The following is a 14,595-nucleotide window of genomic DNA, read 5'->3' on the forward strand; positions in this document are numbered from 1 at the left end:
CTGTCATTTCTGCGTTGTTTAATATTGTAGTAAAGTTGAAATACAAAAGGGGACGCAGAGTTGGTTAAGATAGAAAATTTTATCAGTGAAGAGTAATGATCCAAATATGCTGATGTGTTTTTTGATAGCACAGGGCTGTCAAAAGCTCCTGTAGTTCTCTAGAATATTAGGAAATCCCAAGAAAGAAGATTTCTTTGTCTACAAATCAAGTTTAAAATACATATATGGCTAAAAAAAGGTATGTAGAGGCCTGCTACTGTTTGAGAATTTCAATTTTTTTTATTTTTATTTTTAAAGTACATATCTTTCTCCAAGCATGCAATAGTCAGGGATATAAATGTGCCTTGCCTTACCCATTAGATGAGATCCCAAAAATGTGTCCCCAGAGAACACTTTTGCCCCCAGTGTTCTATTATAACTCAGATTTACATAAAATATAAGAAAGGATTCACTCAGAATATCTTCCAAAATGACTACAAAAAAAATTAATCAAAGATTAGTCAAATATCACCATTTTGTCACTCTGATCAAAACAAATAAAGTGAACTTTATTCAAGGAGCCCTTTACTCAGGAACACTGAATAGTCAGAATTACTGAGCACTTAAGAAGATGGAAACTGGAACCTCTGCTAGCCAGAAATTATGAAAATTTGCTTTCACAAACTTCCTGATTAAAGACTTTAAACAAAAGAAGGCAGCTTCAGAAGTTAGGAATCACTTCCAGGCTTGATTTCAACACGTTCACAAATAGTCCTTGGCTACCTAATTTGTAGCAAGAAATATTCAAGGCTCTTGGTGGAGGAATTTAAAGATGAATAAAATACTCTCTGGTCTGACGGAGTTTATTCAATCAATCAATATGCAATGTTCTCAGGCACGATTCCAGGGCAGGGGTATAGTAGTGAACAAGATAAGGTACCTGGCCTCAAAGAGTTCACATAATAATGGGGTTGGAAATACATAAGCAATCAAATAAATAAATACTTGTATTTTCAGGTCGGGAAAAATGCAATGATGAAAAACATAACAACTTCTAGGGAGAGTGACAGAGCCAAAGGCGTTCCTATTGGGGTAGCTGACAGGGAGGACCTTCTGAAAATTTTATATTTTCACCAAGACCTGAATGAATTTCAAGAGTGAGAGGTGGGAAAACACAACAGAAAGGAACAGCCCTGAAGCAGAAATCCACTTGGGATGCCGGAGCCTAGCAAGAAGACCAATGTACCACAACAGAGTAAGAAAGGGAATGGAAAGGCTCTGAGGTTAGAGAAGTCACCTAGAACCAGATTTTATAAGGGCATGGTAAGGATTTTAAATATTGCCGCAAGCATGATGAAAAGCCATTGGCCAACTGAGGCAGGGCATGACATAATCTGATTTATGTTTTACAAGATCACGCAGCTTGAAATATATTTTTAAGGTAGAGTCAACAGAGCTTACTGAGGGATTGGAGTGAGGTAAGGGAGAAAAAGCAGAATCAAAGGGAACATCTATGATGTTTATTCTGAGAAACTTATTGACTCTGAGTATTATATGGCCATATAGGGAAAACTATGAGAGTTGCTATGTTTGTAAAGGAGATCAGGACTTAAGTTTAAATGTGCTAAATTTGAGATGCCTATTAGACACAAAAAGAGGATGTCAAGGAGGCCACTGGGTATATGGCAAGAGCTAAGCTATAAATTAGGAGTCATAGTGTAGGGATGAAGAAAACTTCAAGACACTGATGAGAGAAATCAAAGACACAAATAAATGGACAGATGTACCACACTCATGAATTGGAAGAATATTGTTAAAATGTAAATAGTACTATCCCAAACCATGTATAGATTTAATGCAATCCCTATCAAGATTCCAATGGCAATTTTTTTACAGAAGTAGAAGAAACAATCCTAAAATGTATATGGAACCTCAGAAGACCCTGAAGAGCTAAAGCAGTTCTGAGAAGGAAAAAGAAAGTGGGGTGGTATCATACTTCCTGATTTCAAGCGATATTATAAAGCTGTAGTAATCAAAACAGCATGGTGTTGGCATAAAAACAGACACATAGATCAATGGAACAGAACTGAGAGCCCAGAAATCAACTCAGGCTTATAAGATCAGCTAATCATTGACAAGGGAATTAAGAATACTCAATGAAGAAGAGACAGTCTCTTCAATAAATGGTGCTGGGAAATTTGAATGTATATAAAAGAATGAAACTAGACCTTTATCTTACACCACATTCAAAAAAATAACTTGCAATGGATTAAAGACTTAACTGTAAGACCTGGAACCATAAAACTCATAGGATACAACAAGAAAAAAGCTCCTCGACTTGGGTCTTAGTGATGATTTTTTTTGATATGACACCTAAAGCACAAACAAGAAAATAAAAAATAAACAAGTGGGGCTATATCAAACTAAAAAGTTCTGTATGACAGAAGAAATACTCAACAAAATGTAAAGGGGACCTATGGAAATGGAGACAATATGTGAAAATCATATATTTGATAAAAGGTTAATATCCAAAACACGTAAAGAACTCATACAACTCAATACCAAAAACAAAAAACAACCCAATTAAAAAATGGGCAAAGGAGCCAAATAGACAGTTTTTTCCAAAGAAGGTATTCAAGCGGCCAACAGGTAAATGAAAAAGTGTTCAACATGAGTAATTACAAGTACAATGAGATATCACCTTGGCTATTATCAAGAAAACAAGAGATAACAAATCCTGGCCATATGTGGAGAAAAGGGAACCCTCATACACTGTTGGTGGGACTATAAATTGGTGCAGCCACTATGTAAAACAGTATGGAGGTTCCTTGAAATATTAAAATTGAATTACCATATGTTCCAGCAATTCTACTTCTAGATATATATCCTAAGGAAACAAAATCACTATGTTGAAGAGAGATCTGCACCACCATGTTCACTGCAGCATTATTTACGAGAGCCAAGACATGGAAGTAACTTAAGTGTACATCAATAGATGAAAGATAAATTGATATATAATTGTATATATATCATATATAATGAAATGTGTATATGTGTGTGTGTATATATATATATATATATATATATATATATATATATATATATAAATATATAAATTACACACACCCACACACACATTCTGGTGAATGCTGCTGCCGAGTGCCATCCAACAGAAAGGCAAGGATCTTCAATATGGGAAGTGGTGTGTCGAACTTTAGTAACAGTGTGTGACAAGTTTCAACTTGTTCGATGCATTCAGTTGGGTGTCAGCTATGGTTGAGAGAAGGTGTTTCAAAGTGTTGAGAGAAGGTGTTTCAAAGTGCACCGTAAATCATCCTCCATCATGACAACGCTCTGTGTCACACATCGCTTCTGGTATACGGCAATTGCTGTCAAATAAAAACATTACAGTGTGTCCTCATCCACTTTGTTCACCAGACCTGGCACCCTGTGACTTCTGGCTCTTCCCCAAAGTCAAAGTAATTCAGGACATTGAGGCAGCCATGACAGCACAACTAAAGACACTCATGAAAGAGGACATCCAGAACTGCTTTAGAAAGTGGCAAGAATGAGGGATAAGTATGTTTGAAGAGAGGGGGAGTATTTTGAGAGGGATTAATGGCAATGTGTCTTTTCTGTAATAATTTTTTAAAATTTAAATATTCACCATAGTTTTTGATCACACCATTTTATATATATGTATGTATACTGAGGGTGACAAAAAATGTATGCACATTTTAAGAAAGGAAAAACTGTATTAAAATTATGCTGATGGTAACCACTTTGAGCACCTTTTGTAATTGCAAAAGTCAAATGTGACTTGTATTCATCTTTTATTATCGGTATATATTATTATGATTTTAATATAGTTTTGTTCTTTTCTGAAAATGTGTATACATTTTTTTGGCACTCTCTGTATATACACATACGGGGGTGTCAAAAAAATGTATACAGGTGGACACTTTGGTCAAGGTTCTCAAGCAGTAGTTCGCCGTACTCAGGAGTGTCTGGACACTGATGGTAACCACTTTGAGCACCTCTTGTAATTGCAGACATCAAGCGTAACTTGTATTGATTTTTTGTTATCAGTATATATTGAGTATTACAATTTTAATAGTTTTTTCCTATTCCTATTTTCTATTCCTAATAGTTTTTCCTGTGTATACATTTTTTGGCACCCTCTGTGTGTGTGATACACACACACACCGCACACACACACACACATACATATACGTGTATATGGTATACATATATGTACATATCTATATCTATATCTATCTATATCTATTTATCTATCACTCTATATAAAATAGAATATATTCAGCTGTAAAAAGGAAGAAAATCCTGCCAATTGCAACAATATGGATGAACCCAAGGGCATTATGCTAAGGGAAATAAGTCAGAGAGAGAAAGACAAATACTGTATGATCTCATTTATATGTGGCATCAAAAAAATAAAGAAACTCATAGAAAAATAGATCAGATTTGTGGTTACCTGAGCTGGGGGGTGGGAGGTAGCAGTATTACTTTAAGGTGTCAAAAGGTACAAACTACCAGTTACAAGATAAAAAGTGCTTGGGATGTTATGCACAGCACATTGACCATAGTTAACGCTGCTGTGTGGTATATTGGAGAGCTGCTAAGAGAATATGTCCTAAACATTTTCATCACAAGGAAAAAATATTTTTTTTCTTTTTTTGTATTCATATGAAATGATGGATGTTGACAAAACTTATTGTGGTAATCATTCTGCAATAGCACAACTCAGTCATTATGCTGTTCACCTTAAACATATGCAATGCAGTATATCAATTATATCTCAATAAAACTGAAAGAAAAACATCGCCAGTTTACAACATGATCACCATTAAAAAAGTATATGCAAAGTGCTTGTGAGGACCAGAAAGGGCTGTGTGTGGAGCATTACGAGACAGCTTAACCAAAGAAGTTACTTCTGAGCTTTAAGGATTAGATGGAGTTTGCTAGGTAGAAAAGCAGGCACAGCATGTGCAAAGGTGAAGCTTTAAGGAAATGTACATTGTGCTGAGAGAATGCAAATTGTCTGAAGTGTAGTCATTTTAAAAATAAGAATCTTCCTTATAGACATTGGATGCCATTGGGGATTTTTATTAAAAAAATCCTCCATCAGTGTGGAGGATGAATGAGTGTAGAAAGAACAGAGGTTGGAAAATCCACATAGGGCCATATTGCAATCAATTTTGAGGGAAAACTGTCTAAATTAGCTGGAATCAAAAGTAGAGGAAAGATTTATGAGGGTTTAGCAGATGTAAGGGATTGGCTGTGGGGTGTGAAGAAGAGTAAGAAGTTAAGAACGGCTGAGTGGCCCAGCTGCACAGACTGTAAGGCCTCTGATTGATCTATGGGTGCACTGAACAATAAGCAGTCTGCAAATTTGAGGGATGAAATAATCCATTGAATTAATGGCCTATTTTTTCACTCACACAGACATTTGTTGAGTACTTACTCTGTGCCTGGCTCTGAACGAGGCTTTAGAGTGGTGTCGACCCACCCTAGAGGGGCTTCCAGTCTGGTGAGTTCAACTTTGCCTTGTTGAGTTGAGAGAGGCCCGTGGACTGCCTCACGCCTCTCTACGGGAGCAGAGAAACCGTTGGGTAGTACAACTGCAGGTCTGGAATCTGCAGAAGCAAGTCAGGATTCAGTTCGCTGCATTTCCCTAGATGTCACTTGCCTTCTCCTGTCTATTCCCGCACTTTCATCCAAAAGAAATCAGTGTTTGCTTCGCAAGGTAAAACGTTGATTCAGCCTCCAGTCTGGATGTATTGGCTTACTGAAGCCCCACAGGCAACTTCACATTTGCACTTTCATCCCTGCCTTTGTCAACTGTATTTCTTTAAAACTAACTTTTCTATGAAACACTGTTTCTCTGAACAATCTCTAGCCTTTTACAGTTTCTAGACAAACTATTTGAAAAAGAACTGCCATTTCTCATAGACTTTTGATTTTTTCAACCCTTATGAAATTTTACTAAACTAATGTTACCTTTAGATTTATTCAGTTTAGCAAATATCAGGGACAATTTTAAATTGATGCTACACTTGGTGATTTTGTTGTAGATGAAAGATTTGTGGCAGGGAACAGAGCTAAATAATGCTTCTTGTAGTTGCATATTTTAGGATTTTTAGAATCGGGCAGGCTTGAGCTTGAGTGCCAGCCCTTAATAGTGGCTTAACCTTGAGTGAGTTCATTAATCTCTCTGAATCCCAGTATCCTCATCTTTAAAATGAGGCTAAAAGAAGGGATTCTGTTTAGCTTTGTTGTGCAAGATACCAGAAGTATAATGGGGTGCAAAAACAGACACAGGACCCAGCTCACTTAGTTTATAATCTGTTATGGACTGAATTGTGTTCCCCTAAATTCATGTTGAAGCCCTAACACCTCAATGTGATTGTATTTGGAGAATGGGCCTTGGTCATCTTTAGCAGCTGGAACAAATTCTCCTGTACTTCCTTCCTACTCCAAATTAAATGGCTAAATTCCTTCCGAAAGTGTATATTTGCAGGGGAGTAACTATGCCATGTAATCTTCTGAAATATTGAAATATGACCTTCAGTTATCTTATTTCTTTGGGTTTGCATGTTTAAACAATTCTACCCATTTTGCCTTTGCTTGAAGTGTTCTGAAACTATTTGGGAAGTTTTTCTGAGATAGGACCTAGGTCAGAGCATTTCTAGGTAACTATAGTAACCCTAAATGCCTGCATTGCAGGCATTAATTAACGATAATTGCTACTGTGGATTCAGTTTTGCTATGTAGCAGGCAACTGTGCTAAGCATGGCACATGCATTACACAATTTCATCTAAACTGTAGGTCACCAGTCCATTTTACAAATGAGAAAACTAGCATGAGAGAGATTAAGTTGTCCAAGATCACACAAATATGTAGAAGAGGTGGGAATTTAAACCTAGGTCTATATAACTTTCAAACCCTCCATAAATTTACCATGGATGTATCTGTAAAGACTGCATAGTGTTCTGTGTGTTTTTCTAATTTTAATAAACATAATACCTTATATTTATATTTATATTTGTATTTACATTCATATTTGTATTTATACTTAGTACATTTATATACTATACACTACCCTAACACTTATTTTCAATCAATAAAGTTTTCAAAATTTAATCGTGTTACCACAGGTTAAATCTATTTTCTTCATTTTGATAATTACCAAGTATTTTATTTCATAAACATGGAATGCACAATCATTTATCTAATCTTCCAATGATAGACATTAGAATATTTTAACTTTTTTGACATTACCAAAATTCTGCAATAAATATCATTTCACATATTTTCATGTATACACATATGATTTTCTCTAAAGTTTACATGTAGATATGGATTTATGTCCAGAACATATACCTAGAAGTGCGTTATGGAATAAGCTCATCTTCACCTTTATTAGCTACTGTTAGAGTATCATCCAAAATGTTTGCACAAATCTTCACTCTCCAAAGCAGTATGTAAATCTTCCTTTTTCCTTATGGCCTTAACAACAATCAGAAAAATATTTGAATTTTGGCAAAATTCTGATGGGTTTGAAATGCTAACACACTGTTTAATTTGCCATCTATTGATTAGCAGTGAGAGAAAGCATGCTTTCATAAGATTCTCTTTGGAAAATTATCTATTTACAACCTGTTCAAATCCATTTTTCTACTGGGTTCATAGTCAGTTTCTTACAGGTTTGTAGTTCCTTATTATGAAAACTTGTTCTCTGTGACTTGCATACATCATAATGGTCTTCTACTCTATTGCTTATCTTTTAACTTCGTGATTTTTTTCCATACATAAGTTTTAAAACTTCAGTGTAGTCCAAATTATTTTTTTTTCTTCATGGATAATGCTTTATGTGTGTGTCATTTAGTACATCCTTCCATATCCAAATACCCCCGTATTAGGATAACCCCCGTATAACACGGCAGGTCTATAACAACAGTTTCACTCTAACACGGTTGGAGAATTAGAGAAATTCCGAACAACACGGAGCGTAATAAGAACTTTTAAGAGCAAAAAATATCTCATTTGAAATTAGGGAAATCTCCAAACAACACAGAATGTAATAAAAGCTTGGTAATGATGACAAAGAAAATATTATTTAATACATATTAATGTGTTATATTTTTGGTGAAAATTGTTTTAATAAAGATATTTATCTTAATTATAAAAATATAACAGTATGTTTTAGTTTTAATTTTTGGAACCTAACCCCCTTTTTTGTACTAGTTCTTTGTTTCAAAAAGCATGGATTCGCATAACACAGCAATTTTTAGGAATCTAACAACCGTGTTATACAGGGGTTACCTATATACTAACGATAGACTCCTTAATTTTGTTCCAAAACTTTAGGATTTGATTTTAATTTTATATTTTTAATCTATCTGTAACTGCTTGTGTGTATAGTATGGTATTGATGCAGTTTTACCTTTTCTGTTGTTTGGATAGTCATTTGCCCTATTATAAACTGTTAACTAATATGTAACATTAGCTTATTATAAAGCAAGATTAAATATGCAGAAAGGTCTGTTTCCGGTCTACTTGCCACCACTGATCTAATGGATAACTTATACAAAGTTTAATAAATCTTGATATCTGGTAGGCAAATCCCAGTCTTTATTTTTTTCCTTCAAATTTTTCTTGGATATTCTGTGCCATTCATTCAACCAAATGAATTTTAAAAATCCATTTGTCAATTTTCATGGAACATTGGAAACATGGAGACCTTTATTGGGTTTGTTTCAAATCTACAGATACATTTAGTGGGAATAGATTTCTTCATGATCGTGAACTTTCTTACTCATGAAAATGCCATATCACCATTTTCAGGCTATTTTTTTATCCTTCAGTATTTATAATTTTCCATAAAATTACTATATATTTCAATACTTATTTCTATATGTATTATAGTTTAATTGCCTTCGTGAACGGTATCTTTGTTTCTATTGTTTTTAATTGCTTATATAGCAATCGATCCCATGTTATTCATATATAGAGCAAGGTTGATGAAGTCTCTTCTCAGTTTGTTTTTTTTTATTATTATTATTATTAAGTTTACTGGGATAACATTGGTTCATAACAATATATAAAATTCTGGTGTACAACTTTATAATATGACGTAATACAACATCTGTATACTCTATTGTGTGCTCACCAACTGAAGTCTACTCTCCTTCCATCCCCATATAATTGATATCCTTTACCCTATTTGTCCTTCCCCTTCCTCTCTCGTAACTACCATTCTGTTGTCTGTATCTATGAGGTGTTTGTTTGGTTTGTTCATTTGCTGCTTTTTGTTATATATCCCACATGTGAGTGAAACCATATGATTCCTGTCCTATTCCATCTGACTTAGTTTTAAAAATGTGTATCAGAGTGATGTTGCAGTTCTCTATGCAGACAATCCTAACATCTGGAAGGAATGGAACTTTTTTCCCCTTTCTCTGGCAGAGACATTTAAACAAAAAATTTAATTACAGTTGACATGCAATATAGTTTTAGGTGTACAACATAATGATGAGACATTTGTATAACTTATGAAGTGATCACCCCAATAATTCTAGTACCCATCTGATATTATCTGCTACAATAGTTATTACAATATTACTGACTGTATTCTATTCCTTATGCTGTATTTTACATCTCCATGACTGGCAATTTGTACTTCTCAATCTTTTCACATTTTTCACCTAATCCTCCCAGCCACCCTCTCATCTGGCAACCATCAGTTTGTTCTCTGTATCTATGAGTTTGTTTCTATTTTGTTTGTCTGTTTGTCAAGGTTCCACAGTGAAATTACACAATATTTGTCTTTCTCTGTCTGACTTACTTCACTTAGCACAATACCTTCTAGGACCATCCATGTTGTCCCAGGTGGCAAGATTTTATTCTCTTTTATGGCCGAGTAATATTCCATTGTATATATGTACCACTCCTTCTTGACCAGTTTGTCTATTGATTGAGATATATTGCTATCTAACCCAAATGACATTTTCAGCAGGGCACACTGCTACTCTCCTGAAAAACTGCATTTCCCAGGTAATTTTGCAACTAGATATGACAATATGACTTTGTTCTGGCCAATGATTTTAAGGAAAACATTTTATTGTTCAGCTTCAGCTTCAGGTGTAGTGATCAGGCATCTACATCATCCCTGAGGTGGTCTCCCTAACGGGACAAGTGTCCATCGGATACCCTACAAAATCTTTACATTATTGATTGCATTCCCCAAATTGACTTTCATATCCCCGTGGCAATCTTGTGGTTACTGATTGTGCTTTCTAATCCCCTCACCTTCCTCCTTATTCCCATCCTCCCCCCCCCATCTAGCAACCCTCAGTTTTTCCTCTATGTCTCTGAGACTGTTTCTGGTTAGTTCATGCATTTATTCTTTTCTTTAGATTCCACATATAAGTAAGGTCATATGGTATTTGTCTTTCTCTGTCTGACTTATTTCACTTAGCATAATATTTCACTTAACATTTGCAACCATCCACATTGTTGCAAATGGTAAGAATTCATTCTTCTTTATGGCTGCGTAATACTCCATGATATAAATGTACCACACTTTCTTAATGCAGTTGCCTACCAATGGGCATTTTGGTTGTTACCATACCTTGGCTATTGTGTATAGTGCTGCAATAAACATCGGGGTGCATATTTTTTTTTGAATTAGAGTTTTGGAATTCTCCGGATAGATACCTAGGAGTGGAATTGCTGGGTCTTCTTAATATTAAGATTCCTGGGGCTCATCTAAACTTATTGAATCAAAAGATAAAGAAATGGAGAATGACGAAAAGTCTGAAATGTTTTTTTAACATACTCCTTTGGAGTATAGCATAAGGAAGATAGTCAGTAGTACTGTAACAGTTATATAAGATATCAGAGGGGTAATATCTTGGGGGAGGGGTTTATCACTTTGTGAGGGGTGTAAATGTCTAACTAATAAGTTGCTTCGTACATCTGAAACTGATTTTTAAAAAAAGTAAAAAAAAAACAAAAAACAAAAAAACGAAAGAAAACAACAAACATTTTGTGGGACCTAAGGAAAGGCTCCTTAAATAGGGATAGGTGAGTTCTTCACTTTTTCCTTCCTGCTGCCTGAAATGAAATTGCAATGGCTGGGAGTTGCACAATTACTTTGGATTACAAAGCAATATGCAAAATTGGTGGAGCAACAAGATTGGAGTCTGGGTCCTTGATCACTGTGAAGCTGCCACACCATTCCTGATCGCCTCTATATTCTCTCTCTCTCTCTCTCTCTCTCTCTCTCTCTTTCTCTCTCTCTCTCTCTCTTTCTCTCTGTCTCTCTCTCACAAAGAAATTCTGTATTTTTTTCATGTATTGTTATTTAAGGTCCTTCTGTATGTGCAGCTAAAACTAATCCAAACTAATCCAGGTAAATGGATAAATATTTAATAACAGTGTTCATAGCAACCCTCTTCCTCTTATTTTTAATTATTAATATAATAAAAACAAATCAAAAGCTTCTCCATTAAGTGTGATATTTGCTATAGAGTTTTGGTAGATTTCCTTTCTTATTAAGGGAGGAGAAAACAAAAAGAATGCTTTACGAATCATTATTAGACTTTACCCTTGTTAAGTCAGAGAATTAGCTATTAACTGCTAGCAGAAAGCTATATAAAAATTAAAACTGATCATATATAAGCTTTTAAAAACTGTTGGCATTTTAAAACATTTATATATATTTTTTAAAACACGTAGCAGGGACATTTATAATATAAATGAAATCCATTAGGACATGTAACAAATTAAATCTTGGTATATAAGTGAAATAACCACAATTAAAATTCCCATGTCAGAGAATTCCTAGAAACACTTTACATTTGACATTTTTATAGTTTACTTGGTATTAGTATAGGTAGAAGAAACAATATATATATTTTTTCCTTTTATGAACAAGAGCTTTTTGGGTTTGCTTTCCTAAGTATTGAATATTTAATTATTGATTTCTGTGCTTTGCTTTAAAAAAAAAAAGAAAACTGGATAATTGAACACAAACAAATCACACACACAAAAATAAATAAATCTTAAGTTGCATGGTAAATATAAAGAAGCTGCTGCCTTTATTTTAAAGGAAAAGAAGCATCCATGAAAGACTGCTCATAAGAAATGAGTTAAGGGGTATCAGAATATCAAATCCTCAACAGATGGATCAATAGAAAAATGCTATTTTGTTTTTCCAAAATTCTCTCTTGTTAAATTCACTGCCAAGTAATATCTTTGATACCTTTTCAGAAGTCAACTACCTGTTAAATACCATATACATATTCTAACATTTACTTTTCATATTGTGCAAATACTTTGCAATCCCTATTTGTTAAACTCTTGTAAAGAGCCTTCCCACACAGGTCTTTTCTGCGGTAATCTGAATTTGTTGGCCATATGTGCCGGAACTCCAATTCTACATTCATCTGATAACATAGGCAGCATTTAGATTAGCTACCTAATTTAGATTTTGAAATTTATATGATCTCTGCCCTGAATAGAACTTCAAACCTCAGTGTCTTATAACACAAAGGATTTGCAGTTATGACTCCATCAAAATATTCAGGTTTATAGAAATACTACCAGTATCCAAATTTACTTTTGCTTTTGAATATAATAATATTGCAATGCATACTGTTTCAAATCAGCCTGATCTTTCTATGCTGGGTTTATGTTTTTCATCTCTTGATTCAATTACTTAGAATATAGCCTCAAGGAAGCAGATGGTAAATGGGTGAATAAAGACTTGAATTGTGATCCCATAATTATTTAGCTAAGTCCCAGAGATTAGTTGATAAAGTAGGCTTCTCCCACCCTGAAACAGCATATCTGAATCCTTTGCAAAGGTGCTGATACTAATGATTGTCTTTACTGTACAACTGTTTAAACAAAGCACATCTTTCAAAAATGATTGTCGGTTTTTTGTTGTTATTTCTTAGCAAAAATAAATATCATTCTGTTTCCACTACTGAAAAAAATTTGGAGGTTATAGGGAAAGTCAGGTGAAAGTTTTAAATTTTCTTCCAAGAATTACATCATTAAGTCAATCATATTCCGAGTTAATTTGTGCCACCTGTTTTCATCGGGGAACCAGGAAAATGCCACTAGATTCACGCTTTGACAGATGTAAAATTGAATCATAGGAAACTGCTGATATTTGGCTGTCTCTGACTTTCACAATGGCAATTTCATGTTTTTCAAACCAACATTAATAGCTAATATTTATCAAGCACTGGAATTTTATATGTATTCAATAGTTATGCAGTGGTGGGTATTACAGTAATCCTCATTTTATGGATGACAAAAATAACCCAGAGGGGTTCAGGAGAATTCCTCCAGTTACACAGCTCGTAAATCCTGGAGCTGGGTTTAGAACCCAGGTGCTGTGGCTGAGGCACAGGTTCTTAATCCTTTGGCTACAATTATTCTGTAGTCCACAAAATATAAGTGAATTCAATTCACATTCCAACTGTGAACTCGAAAACGTCCCCAAATTACTACCCATTGGACAAAAGGTAAAGCTGAATTCCAGACCCTAGAGATGCCTTCCTCCTGGACAGCTCTGCCTGAGTATCCTGCAGACTGCCAGTCAACATCTCTAAAAGTAACCTTATCGTCTTCTTCCACACTGCCCAGTGGTGACCAAATCCTGGGAATTTTCCTGGACTCCTCCTCCATTTCAAGTTTAATCAGTTACCAGGTTCAATCATTGCTGCTTCCTGACGTGTTCTCACATCTACCCTCTTCCCTCCACTGCCACTACCCAAGTGTCTCACATGGAGAACTATAATCAACTGCCATTGTCCTACCCGTGTCAACCACTGGTCTCCCTCAAATTCAATACTGCATCAGTTATAGGGTGAGTTTATGAACAATGACATCTAATTATGTTATTCCTCCCTCCTTTTCTGCTGGAGAACACCTTGATAAAACACTTATCATATTGTTTTGCAGCTCTTCATTGATTATCCCTGTCCGTATAAGTATTAGCATATCTCTTGTTGTAGCTACATCAACATTCCATGGTGTTATGCTATACATGTATGTGAAATTTAATTTAAATTCAATAATAATCCTTTACATAACTGAGGTGCTTGTCATCTCTATCAATGTTTTCACCTCAATTTCTTAGATTATTTCCGTGTTCTTTTATTTTAAAACTATTCAAGGTCTTTGCAGGCGTAGCACCCTAAGCACCAAATAAGACACTCTGAACACCAAATGGCTGCACATGACTTGTGATGGGTCTAAGGCTTCATGTTCTTGCCTGGAAGGTCAACCTTCTATGATTTATAACTCTCACTTTATTTCTAACTTCCTATAAACCGATACGTTTCAGGACATTGGCATAGCATCCTTATATCAATCCCAGTCCTTGTGAACTACTTCAAAGGCATTAGACTTATTTCTTCAGAATGAATATATTCAATAAAGTGAAATCCAGTCTTCACAATATATACATATACACATACACCTATATGTCTCAAATTTGTACAAGTATGTATAGAGGGTGTCAAAAATGTATACACATGTTAAGAAAGAAAAAAAACTGTATTAAAATTGTAATA

This window comes from Rhinolophus sinicus, chromosome 17 (genome assembly GCF_057876585.1).
Source record: "Rhinolophus sinicus isolate RSI-liver-muscle chromosome 17, RSI-T2T, whole genome shotgun sequence".
Lineage (NCBI taxonomy): Eukaryota > Metazoa > Chordata > Mammalia > Chiroptera > Rhinolophidae > Rhinolophus > Rhinolophus sinicus.